Source organism: Eumetopias jubatus, unplaced genomic scaffold, assembly GCF_037043125.1.
Source record: "Eumetopias jubatus isolate StellerSeaLion01/CBP00866 unplaced genomic scaffold, mEumJub1_p1.0 scaffold_4, whole genome shotgun sequence".
Classification (NCBI taxonomy): domain Eukaryota; kingdom Metazoa; phylum Chordata; class Mammalia; order Carnivora; family Otariidae; genus Eumetopias; species Eumetopias jubatus.
In genome coordinates, this window is record NW_028274810.1 from 92,141,589 (window position 1) to 92,148,556 (window position 6,968).

Below are 6,968 nucleotides of genomic sequence, written 5' to 3' on the forward strand. Positions count from 1 at the left end.
ACTCCTCATGCCCTTAGGCTCCTCTCTACAAGCCCACAGTCCTCTTCCCTTCTTAGGAACCCCCAAGAGAAATCTCACCCGAAGTCCATGTTTTTCTGATGAGTAAGCTAAGGTCCCAAGACAAGGAGCAATCTGTCCAAAGTCACACTGCCTGTTAGTGAGAGAGCCGTGTTACCCAAAGCCGCTGCTAGGAATGGCTGATAAGGGATTTGTACTGAGTGATTTCTTTTTTCTTTCCTTTTCTTGACTTTGTTTTTAATGGGAAATTTCAAACATACACAAAAAATAGAATTTAGTGAACCCTATGTACCTGTTATCCGGCTTCAACAACTACTGACAGCCGTTATTTTATTTATTTATACCTTCCTACTAACCCTCCCTCCCATTACTTTAAAGCAAATCCCAGGCATTGCATTTCATTTATAAATACTTTAGTATCTATCTCTAAGAGATAACAATTCTTAAAAAAAAAAACCCCAACCCATTAACCATACTATTATCATCTCTAAAAAGATTAACATGAACTCAATAATATCATTTACTCTCCAGATGATATTCAGATTTCCCCATTGTTTTATTTTGTTTTACAGTTATTCAGATTGGGATCCAAACAAGGTCTACATAATTTATTTGGGTCAGTGAGTTATTCTTTTTTTTTTTTTTAAGATTGTATTTATTTATTTGACAGAGAGAGACACAGCGAGAGAGGGAACACAAGCAGGGGGAGTGGGAGAGGGAGAAGCAGGCTTCCCGCGGAGCAGGGAGCCCGATGCGGGGCTCGATCCCAGGGCCCTGGGATCCTGACCTGAGCCGAAGGCAGACGCCCAATGACTGAGCCACCCAGGCGCCCCTGAACTTTTATTTTGAATAGTGTGTTAAAGTTCACAAAGTTTACTCAACTGTCTTTGAACTTAGTGGTTTCCAACAAATACATGTTAATAATGAGCTTTGCTGTATCATAAACCTGGAGTTGAACCTCTCTCTGCAGTAGCACACATCCGAGTCAGTCTATTTCTGAAGCAGAGGATGGGACTTACCATTGTTTAGGGCCAGCCAACATTCGGGAGCATCTTCACTTCAATTCTCCTGATGATGGTGTGGCAGGAGAGGCAGGACACCAAGAGAGAGCAAAAGGTTTCAATCCCTTTCTTCCACCTTAAATATGAAGTCAAGGGACGTGTAAATGCTGGAGGGAGTCTTTAGTCATCTAAAGAGTTCTGGCCCGCAGGCTTGCTTGGCCGTGGGGTGGGCCCCTGGCTAGACACAGGTAGTCAACTGTTTCAGCAGTGTGTGTGTGTGTGTGTGTGTGTGTGTGCGTGTGCGTGTGCGTGTGCGTGTGCGTGTGTGTGTGTGTGTGTGTGTGTGTGTGTGTTCTGATCTCTTTTATCAGGAGAAATTGCAGGGCCCTGGTGATATCCCATCATATTAATTTAGGAGAGATATACATAGATAAATAAATGAGTTTCTTTCCTATTTCTAGGGGCACGTAGAAATCAGATATTGTCATTTTCTTTTTGATGGATCTCAGAGAATTTTAAATTACAATTTTAAATGCTCCATTGAAACTGTCCTTTGGAGAAAGCTAAGGAAGAGAAGGCGGGAGAAAGCTCACACTCCTGTAATCTCAGGCTCATCCATGGAAACCTAGTCGGGGCAAAGGTCTCATTTAAAGTTTACATCTATTCATCTGCTGTGTGTTATTGTCATTACAGCCCTTCTCTTTAATGTTTACTGAGAAGGAACAGGAGGTTCTCTGAGAGATTTAATGTTTTAACTACAAGGGTTTTCTTTACTCTCCTAGAAATGGAACATTTTACCATAAGGCTTGTGATGATTTACACAGCTTGTAAGAGGTATTCACTAAAGGGGCATTGTATTGGTGTTTTTGAATAAAGAGGGCATTTGTTATTGGCCTTTGGTTTTGTTCCCCTAAGCTGCAAATAACCTCGCCAACCCTTGATGCTTAACCCACCCACCTGCAGAACGGAACTCTCCAGAGTGATGTTAATTAGCCCTCCATTGAGGCTGTGGCGGTTTCTTCTTTAACAGAGAGCTCTCCTGCAAAAAAATAAAAAATAAAAAATCGATGTTTCTTCTGACAGGTCTGAATCAAGCACAGCACAAAGCTCAATTCTTCAGCAGACCTCTGTATGGAAAGGGCAAGCAAGTGGATTTCTAAACGAGAGGCTTCTAGAAGAAATCGTAGGGGTTCCATGTTCTCCGTTCTCAGGGCAGAGATAAAGCCTCACGTGGTGGGGCACAGCCGCTGCCTTTCTTAGCGATCACGGCCCTGATTCCACTCGTCCCGTCGGTCCTCCTGAGAAGGAAAAGGCTTCCTATAGTGGCACCAAGTCTCAGGTCTCAGGGCATCCTCCTGAAACATCTTCTGTCTCTTTAGTGCTATCCTAGGAAGGTGAAGTTGGGGGTGTGGTATGTGGTTTTCTGCCGAGAATGTCTGTGTATACTGCAGACAACGTTCTACACAAGAATTTCATTCATCCCTAGAACATTTATTACATACCAACTATGTACCAGGCAGGTTTTACTATGCTCAGCCATGGAAATTCGAGAGCAGAGGGAGTCCTTAGGCCCCAGGACTCTTCTCTGGCACACACTGCTCTGTGGGCATCCCTCTTCTTCATTGTACCCTGTTCCTTCCAGGCGACAAGACTGTGTAGTTTTGGTAATATCCCTAAGAAGCATCATTTAACCTTCCCCCAAAGGACACAGGGGAGAAAAGCTGATGCTGGTGTAAAAATGGAAAAAGACAGGACTTAAAAAAAAAAAAAAAAAGAAGTGTTGAGGGATGTTTGACCTTCCCTTGTGGACAACGTCCTTTGGCAGGCTTTCATGCTCTTTGTCTCCTCCTGGCAGGACACAAATTTTCCCAGAGCAGCAACATCCTTTATCCACAGACCATTTCAGAAATGTTATCTCTAAATTGCCAGCAGAGGTGGAGGAGTTTTTGCTAAAACTGTTGACAGAGCAAAGCGGCTACGAGATCAAAGTCTGGCTACTCGGAATTCCTGGGCTGCAGTTTTTGGAGGTTAGAGGCAGACAGTGGTGGGCAGAGAGAGAGAGATTTCATTGGGAGGAAGGGTACCTGTTTCTCCTGGCCACGATGGAGGAAAATGTGGTGGTGGATTAGGGAGATGGTGTGTTGCTGAGAAATTCAGACAATCTGTGGCTCAAGCCATCTCATAAATTCACTGCCCTGCAGTGATAACTCAAAGTAGAAGCATGGCCATGTCGCCTGCTGGTACAGTCCTTTGCAGGCTCTTTGTCCTTGCTCTTTGCCCAACCTCCTTAGCCTGGCACAGCAAGTCCCTATTTGTCCCTGGCATCTTTCTTGCTGTCCCCCTTCCTTGCCCTTTATGGTCCAGCAATACTGAGTTACTTGCAGACGTCCCAAGCATCATGCTGGTGCCTCTGTCTTGATTTACCTCTTTGAAAGAATCCCCATTCATAGGTAAGATCACCTAGTCCAGGAAGACTTCCTTGACCTTTCCTGGACTGGGTTGGATGCTTCCTTTCTGTCTCTTCCTCTAAACTGTTAGTTCTGTTAGGACAGGGATTGTGATTTTTGAAACCTTAGGTCCTCAGCACCCAGCATGGGGCCTGCTGGATCTCTAGCCCTTTGCCAGACAGCCATCTGGGAAAGCAAGCCCTCTGTGGGCTGCCTTGCTCCCAAGGGGGTTGAGAGGGGAAGGGGCTGAGCTATCCTTTTAAATTTCCAATCACAGGACTCACTCTTCCTGAGAAGGAGGGAAGGGGTGGAGAGGAGCCAGAAGGAAGCAGTTCAGAATGTCAAATAGCGGGACGCCTGGGTGGCTCAGTCGGTTAAGCGGCTGCCTTCGGCTCAGGTCATGATCTCAGGGTCCTGGGATTGAGTTCCGCATCTCCCTGCTCAGTGGGGAGCCTGCTTCTCCCTCTCCCTCTGCTTGTGCTCTCTCTGTCAAATAAATAAAATCTTAAGGAAAAAAAAAAGAATCCTGAGGGGCGCCTGAGTGGCTCAGTTGTTAAGTGTCTGCCTTCAGCTCAGGTCATGATCCCAGGGTCCTGGGATCGAGTCCCACATCAGGCTACCTGCTCAGCGGGAAGCCTGTTCTCCCTCTCCCACTCCCGCTGCTTGTGCTCCTGCTCTCGCTATCTCTGTCAAATAAATAAATAAAATCTTAAAAAAAAAAAAAAGAATGTCAAATAGCTCACTGCCCACCTCCACCCCCGCCCCCACCTCCCCCAGCAGGACAAACTACTGCATTTGCTCTATAGCATTTGCATTACAGGATGGCTAACTGAATTTCTTTTCTATGGCTTCTTTGTTTATATACCCTTTCCATTCTTTTTTTAGTTAAAAATTATTTTAAATAAAAGTAATATGAGTATCTAGTTTAGAAAACACTAATGGTATATATGGATAGGCTCATCATGAAAAACAGCAATCTTCTGTTCCAACTCCCTGGAAGCCCAGAGTCAATGATACTTCACTATTTTAGTATTTCTCCTATAGTTTCCTTCAGCTCTCTAGTATCTCCTGATTTGGAAGGGTGAGCTATTTAAAGCGCAAAGATGACCATGTCACACCCCGTGCCTGAAACGGGTGGCTGCCCTTCACAATAAGGTCAACCCCTCACCAGGGCCAGGCCTGCTTCCTGACCCTCCCGCCATTCTTGCCTATGTTTTTTTTTTTCTTTTCCTTCTCCTCAAGCCACTTCTATTTTTACAACTTTAGAGTGACGTGCCTTTGTGTGGTCCCCTCCCCTTGACTGTGGGCTAGACCTTAGTGGCTTGCCCTTGAGGAATAGAATTCGGCCAAAGTGATGGGATGTCACCTTTGTGGTTGGGTTACAAAGAGTCTTGTTCCCTCTCTCCTGCTGTCTTGCCCACTTTTTCTGTGGGAAGGCAGCTGCTGTGTTGTAAGCTGCCCTGCAGAGAGGCCCATGTAGCAACGAGTAGTAACAGCAGCTGTCCATAGGAACTGGGTCCTGCCACACGGCATGAGTGTGCTTTGAAGTGGACCATTCCCCAGTCAAGCCTTCAAGTGGGACCACAGCCCCAGCTGACATCTTAACTACAGCCTTGTACGAGACCTTGAGCCAGGTGACCCCGCTCTGCCCAGAGTCCTGACCTACAGAAACTGTGACATAATAAATTTTGGTTGTCCTAAGCTGCTAAATTTTGGCATAATTTGTTACATGGCGATAGGTAGGTAATGCAATTATTATGCCCTATTTTTTCCTGCTCAGTCATCGAGGTTTTAATCCCCCCTCCCCTTAATTTTCCCTTGCCCTACCCCTCAAAAACAATGTTAGCAGATTGGATGTTCCTTCCATGCTTGTTTCTGTGCCCGTGATCATAGACAAAATATTAAGCATGTTCAAGAGACTGGGCCATTCCATTATTTATTCTTCAACAGCACTTTCTAGCCTCATTTCTAACATAGGCACCCAAAGTACCCCTAGTGCCTGCCAATTATAGTTGTGCTTTCCTCCCTGCTAAAAGGAAATCCTGAAATCTTCTATTTTACCTAAGAAATTAGCAGTGGCTGGCAAGAGCAGCAGAAACATACATGCTTCTATTTTTTTCCTTGGGAATCTGGGACTCTGCTTTAGAGCCCTAAAAAACAGACAGCTCTGAACAACACAGCACGTGCTACTCTGAAATTATAGGCCCTCAGAACAGGGGACACAGAATTAAAACATTTTTTGTTTTATTTTAAACAAACATGCCTTCCTCTCTCTAGCCAAATGAGTACTGTTCTTGCAAGCGGACATTGTTCAAATAATTCTGGGATCTTTGAGGATTGCCTTCCCCAGTCTGTTTCCACAAAGCATAAGGACACTGGGCTTGGTGCCTCAGGTAGTCCTCATTCTTTGCCCCTCCCCGAGCTCTGTTCCCTAGTGCGATGACCCTTCTCGGGGTCTAGCTGCAACACCCCTCCTCAGCGTAGCCTTCCCATTCAGGCAAGCTCCACTCCTGCCACTTTCCTCCCAGAGCGCTGTCTTCCCCTCGGTGACACTTGTCATGAAGTACTATAATCTTCAGATCTCATTTTCCCACAGGTAGACTGAGGGCTCTGTGTGGGCAGGAATTTTACCTGTCTTATTCACCGCTGTGTTCTCAGGGTCTGGCCCCAGCCTAGAACACAGTAGGCATCAGATCAATAACTGTTAAAGGAATGGATAGATGGGCTTGTTGGTAAAAATCAAATCACATCCTCCAAGGCCCAACATTTGTCACCTTTAATAAAAGTAATGACTGATTTTATCAAAAGAGCTTACTGAGGGTCCACCACTGGGCTCATGATTTCATTCAATCTGCACAACAATTCTATGGGGTGGACACTATCATCTCCTTGTCTTGTAGATGAGGAAATTGAGTCTCAGAGTAATCAAACAACTTGCCCAAAGCCACACAGTTAGGAGGCTGTCTGAAAGTTGAAACCCATTGTGCTCTCTCATTTTTTTTCTTGTTAAGTTTTTAAAAACGTTTTGGAAATTTAGAAAATTCAGATACGTACAAAGAAAACAAATACGAATTGAGATTCCCATCGACCAGAATTTTAAGTGATGTTAATTAACATCTTGGTGCATTTTCTTTCAAGCTTTTTCTTTCCCCATCCCACTTCATTGAGAACCCCATTGACCATTTCTAAAGAAAGGCAGAGTCGACTTTTGTGCTGTGCAGCAATGCTTGGGACCACCTTCCTTCCTGCCTCCCAAGATGGCGGCAGGGAGGTCTGGGTGTATTGTGGAAAAGCCAGACAGCAACACCTACGTGTGCTCTGGATCTGAGTAGAAAGGACTCACAGGGAAGGGGTGACTTACCTGTCCACTTCCTGTGTCCCCAGCAACTTGCTTGCCTAGGAAAGAGGAAATCTATGCTCTCTTTTTACCCCAACCAGTGAGGCTGGTCCCAAGGCCAACTTCCAAGGAGGACACCCAAAGCCATCGGCTCCTTTTAGAGGG